At 44.2% G+C, this 5,469-nt stretch overlaps 1 pseudogene; it reads right to left on the bottom strand.

Moving 5' to 3' along the window:
- Nucleotides 1-8: 8 nt before the first annotated feature.
- LOC136486627 (disease resistance protein RPM1-like) lies at nt 9-5,074 on the bottom strand (annotated as a pseudogene).
- Nucleotides 5,075-5,469: the final 395 nt, after the last annotated feature.

Genomic DNA, 5,469 nt, shown 5'->3' on the forward strand with positions numbered 1-5,469 from the left:
TTCAGAGAGCGAAGGGATTCGATGCCATGGGGGACCTTGTCAAGTTTTGGAAGTGTCACAACATATAAACCTTCAATCTGTGGAAGGGCACGATCGCTGATCTTCAGCTCGCTGACATCAGGCATGCGCTTCAAGGCAAGCATTTTCAGCTGTGGGAAGCACCCCTCATAAAGAACTAGGGTGTTTGCACTATGCACTCTGTTAAGGCTAAGATAGGTTAGGTTCGGCACATATGGAGCAAGCAACTTGAATGGGTCGTCCTTAAGTCCACACCAGCTTATAGCTAGATACTTCAGATTTCTGCCATGGTCAAGAAATATCGGGCACTCTAATGTCTTGTCTGCCCAACACCCCCTGATTATCAACCTGTGGAGTTTATCAGATTCTGGCTTGAGAGCTTGCAGGCAAAGTTCCTCGTTCTCATCACTTGCAGAGAGTAGCAAGCTAGAAAGAAGTGGCATCATGGAAAGTGCAGCAAAAAGATTTGCACAGTCAACAGCATGTATTTTGTCAATCCACACACTCTGTAGTTTTGTAAGTTTCGCTAGCTGCTCAGCCAAGTCCTTGCTCGCTTCCACGGTCTCAAGAGTCTGCAGATCCTCCAAATTGGATAGCTGTTTTGGTGCTTGCATTCCGATGAAATACCGGAACTTTGACTGCTCCTCATCATCATATCTATCAGCTAGAAGGTGCCGCAGCTTCTTGACCCTGACAATCCCTCGTGGCAACTTCTCTATTTTTGTTTGCTTGATGTCCAGGGTGAGGAGGTTTGAGAGCTTCCCGATAGACTCTGGAAGTGACTTGACCCTTGTGCGGCGCAGACCAATGTAGCGCAGATTAAACAGATTTCCTATGGATGCTGGCACTTCAGTTATTTCAGAATCTTGCAGCTCAAGAACAGTAATATAGTGGGATTCAGATAAAATTGGTGATAACAACTGAGAAGGTGATGCAATTATTCCAAGTGCCACTAGGGTTCGAAGACGTGGGAATTTTGCTTTTACTGCATTTGTGTCTTTCCATCCACATGACGACAGGCGACGAACATCCTTGTCCATGTAGGACATGCTTGAAAAATCACTGGCGGAACCATACTTTTCCTCTTTGGCAATAGAAAGCACCAGATCTCGCACAAGGTCATGCATCTTGCAGGTACTAACCCTACCTAGCTCATCATTCTCCACAACTTCCAGCATATTTCTTTGAATCAATTCTCTGAGATATCTGTCAGCCACCTCCTCTGCTGTGCTTTGTTCTTTTGGAAATGCAAAACCTTCTGCAACCCACAGCCGCACAAGGCTTTCCCGTGAGAATTCGTGATCCTCTGGGAACAGACCACAATACAAGAAGCAATTCCTCAGTTCTCCAGGTGTGTCATGGTAGCTCAGATTTAGAATTGCATGAAGATGATCATTATTTGCCAGCTCACCACGAAGTTGGTTGTATGTCTCGTTCCAGACGTATTCTGTTGCTGGCAGTGAAGACAACATACCACCTATGGATACAATTGCAAGTGGCAGGCCTTGACATCTATCCACTATAGCATTAGCCAGCTTTTCAAGGTTCTGAGGGCACTTGCATTCCATGCGGTTATAGAAAACCTTTCTGCAGAAAAGATTAAATGCATCTTTGTGTTCCAATGGTTTGAGTTTGAGTCGATGTCTTGGTTCAGCAAGTGTAGCCACATGCTCCTGTCGTGTTGTGATTATAACTCTACTTGCTTGGAGATTCTGGAATACACCCATTATCTGAGTGTATGCTTCTTGATTCCAGACATCATCTAATACAAGCAAACAATTTCCACCTGATAACCTTTCTTTTATTTTTACTTCCAAGTCATGGGTATCCAAATCCATTAGCTGTGAATGCTCTTGGTCCCCAATCTTCCTAAGCATTTTTCTCAGCAAATCAACCAAACCATAGGTCTGAGATACAACAATCCAAGCATGAGTGGTGAAGTTGACCTTCGCCCGCTCATAAACATTTGCGACCAGGGTGGTTTTTCCCAGTCCACCCATACCAAACACTGTAATCACTGTGCTACCTTGCTTGTCAGAATCAGAGTCCAGCCAGTCAGTCACCTTTCTCCTGTTGTCTTCAATCCCCACAATATCAGCTTGTACAACTTCCTGGAAACTGCTATGTGGTTGTTTTCTTTCAATGTCAGCAAGTGGATTAGGAATAAGGTGAGGCAGCTGCAGCCACCGATCTCGCCGCTTCACAACATTTTTGATTTTCTTCTCTATCTGGATAATCTCGTCAGCAATCTCACTGAAAACTGTGACATAATAAGCTTTGGAGAAGAACTTCTTCATGGTATTTTCTTCCTCCAATTTAAGAGCATGATATGAATATTTATCCATTACATCCTCAACATGGTGGGCCAAATCCCGCACCTCTCCAATCCAGTCTTTAACGAGCTCATTGCTATGACCTGGTGTACTAAATTGCTTTACAATAGTACTCATCATCTTAAATTCTTTCCCTATTTCCTCAACTTTCTCTGGTAATTCCTTCAGATTTTTTAACTTTGTGTGATAGCTTGGCTATCACAGCCTTTGTGGTTTCCTCTCTTAATGTGGCACCAATCTTTGAAACAACATGGAGTAAGGCCTCCGCCATTTCTGCTGAGCAGCATAAACGTAGATCATGTTACATATTGCAATAAGAATTGAAAGAAATTGGCAGAAACTAAGCACAGTTGCATGATCTGAAATTTATGCCATGTAATTATCATTAAGAAGACTAAAGCAAAATGGAAGGACAAGAAAAATATGCTTAGGAGTATATCTATATATTCAGTTTGATTCAAATTTGTTTCCTGGCTTCTGATTTGGAATTCAATATTTATAATTAGGTGTAGAAATCTGGCCCATTAGCGCATACAGAATTATGATGCAGTTAATTAAAACATTTTGTTAAGTTTATGTATGGAAGCAAGTGTCAAATAAACCTCACAGTATTAATAAACAATTATCCTTTTGTAAAGTACCTTCTGCTATTTTTAATTGATTCATCAGTGTATTGTGCCTCTTAATATCATTGAAGGTAAGCAATTTTCATGAGCCAAATATTTCAACCTTTGTCTGCTTCATTGCTTTGATAGTGTGTCATGTGGGGCACACTGTGGTATATCATCTTGGTAGCCATGGATGCTGACAAAGTGCAGCAGTGGTGAACTGATTGATACCACGTTTAATGTGAGCACTATGAGGCTTTCTTGGTCTCTGATGAAACATGGTGTCTATCCAAAGAGACACCCCTTGGTAATCTTGCTTAACAAGTAGTCATTGGACAGGTGATTTTATATTCTGATTGGGTTAGGATCTTCTTTGCTAATGTTTGGATCCACGAGATTGAGAGTTCATTTAGTTCATGTTCAGTGGGGATTCATACAGGTTGATCCTGCAGGAGATTGCCATTGCTCTGGGGGTTCCTCTAGTGACAGAGACTCATTGTTACCCTAGTGCCTATGCACCTCGTCGTGCTTTGGGAGGCGATATAGTTCCTCTAGCTGAGACAATTTCTGTGTTGTTCAAGTAGTCGTTTAATGCTAATTCTTTGAGGACTCCAACAGAGTTGACACTAGTAGAAGCTGCCCTTCTTGTGTTCAAGAAATCTTTGCTTCCTAGAGCAGTCTATGACGCTATGGTGAGGTCGTTACAGTTGTTCAGCAGTGGTTGCTATCATTGGTAATGGGGTATATTCAGTTTGACATTGTGGACATGCTTCATTGTGAGTGGGAGGAGGGGATAGCTGATGGGTTGGGTCATCACATCACCTTATTTGTTTTATTTTGGCTCAATGCATTGGCTTCCCACTGCGCATGGAGACCTTAGAGGCCAAGCCCCAGTGGCTACTGACAAACACCGTGGAGGCCGCGCCCTGAGAGCTCTAGGCAGAGGAGTTAGCTTAGGCCGACGTGGAGGATCTTGCTTTGAGAGCGGCTGAGGCTAGTGCTAGTCTTGCTGGGCTATATGGATCACTTGCCAGTGATGACAGTGACGAGGATGATGAGTACTATGTTAGGTGTTACCTTTGTCACCACCTCTATATCCGAGGCCAGCCCATGATGATGAGGCTAGGGGATCTGGTGTTGCTAGAGAGAATACTTTGTTGCCGATCACCACCAGCCAGTCGACTGCTACTCCAGCTGTTCCATATTCTTTTGTTGAGATACAACGACAGATGCTTGAGATGCAGGCCTAGCTTACAGCTTATACAGATGCACCAAGAGCAGGCTGCAGGCTGACCTGGTTTGAGGCTCAGCAGCTATGAGCTTAGAGGCATAAGGAGGCTCTGACATCATTGATTCGAGGACAAAATCCCTTCTTGAGCAGATGAAATGAGGGAGGAGCAGACAGGACTTGCCCCTCCGCAGCTAAGTTCTCCAGTTTCATATCCACTAGTTGTTCAGCCATCACCGATGGTTGAACCTAGTCAGAGAGCTTTCTTTCAGCAGCAGAGATTTTAGCAGGTGCTACCAGTGTCAGTGTTTTCTTAGGGGATGCTAGTTTCTTCAGGATTGCAGACTCCTCGGCCTCCCTCCCATTTGGTGCACTCCCTTTCTATCGGGTAGTCTACAATTTGAGTCAATTGGTCATCTATTTGCTACCTCGGCATCTTCAGCGACTCAGAGGATTATTGGTTCTGTTCCTATGAACGAGTTGTTGTAGACTCCTCCGTCTCATGGTACTACAGCTGTTACATCTTTAGAGACCGTGAGTCAGGCTATGGATACAAGCTGGTACCTCTACTGCTCCAGGCATGTTAGTATCTCTACAAAGGCTACCACTGTCACCACAGAGAGTGCGAGAGACTATGACAGAGACACACACCGCAGAGAATGCATTCAGAGTCAGAGTACATCTGTTGGCACTCCTATCGACAAGGTTCTTGATCAGCTACACTGTTAGAACTAAAATACAGGTTTGGGGCTGAATTTCAGATTTCATTAGCCCTACCACAACTATGGTAGGTTGGGGATACATATAGGATAGCTTGCTTGAGTCTTAAGAAAGCTTGCTTGAGCCTTAAGAAAGCTATAACATATTCTAGAGATGCTAAAGTAGATGCTAGGGATAAAGATAAGGGCTGACACAGCCACCAACTACTCTAGATAATTATTCTAAGTAGATAGGGATAAGACTTATAGCTGTCATTCTCCCCCTAAGTCTTGTGTGGCGCCTTCTGGGGAATTTGAACCATCACAATCCTGGCGCGAAGCTCCTAGAACTTGACCCGTCCAAGGGACTTGGTGAGAAGGTCTGCGAGCTGATCCTGGGTGTTGATGTAGCCGGCCTTGATGCTCCCCTCATCCAAGCAGCTCCTAATGAAGTGATACTTGATTCGGATATGCTTGCTGCGCTCATGGAAGACGGGGTTCTTCGCCAAGGCCAAGGCAGACTTGCTGTCCACCCTGAGCTCCACTGCTTTTGTGTCTCTGCCCAGGAGATCGCCAAGCAGCCA

This window comes from Miscanthus floridulus, chromosome 10 (genome assembly GCF_019320115.1).
Source record: "Miscanthus floridulus cultivar M001 chromosome 10, ASM1932011v1, whole genome shotgun sequence".
NCBI classification, from domain to species: Eukaryota; Viridiplantae; Streptophyta; class Magnoliopsida; order Poales; family Poaceae; genus Miscanthus; species Miscanthus floridulus.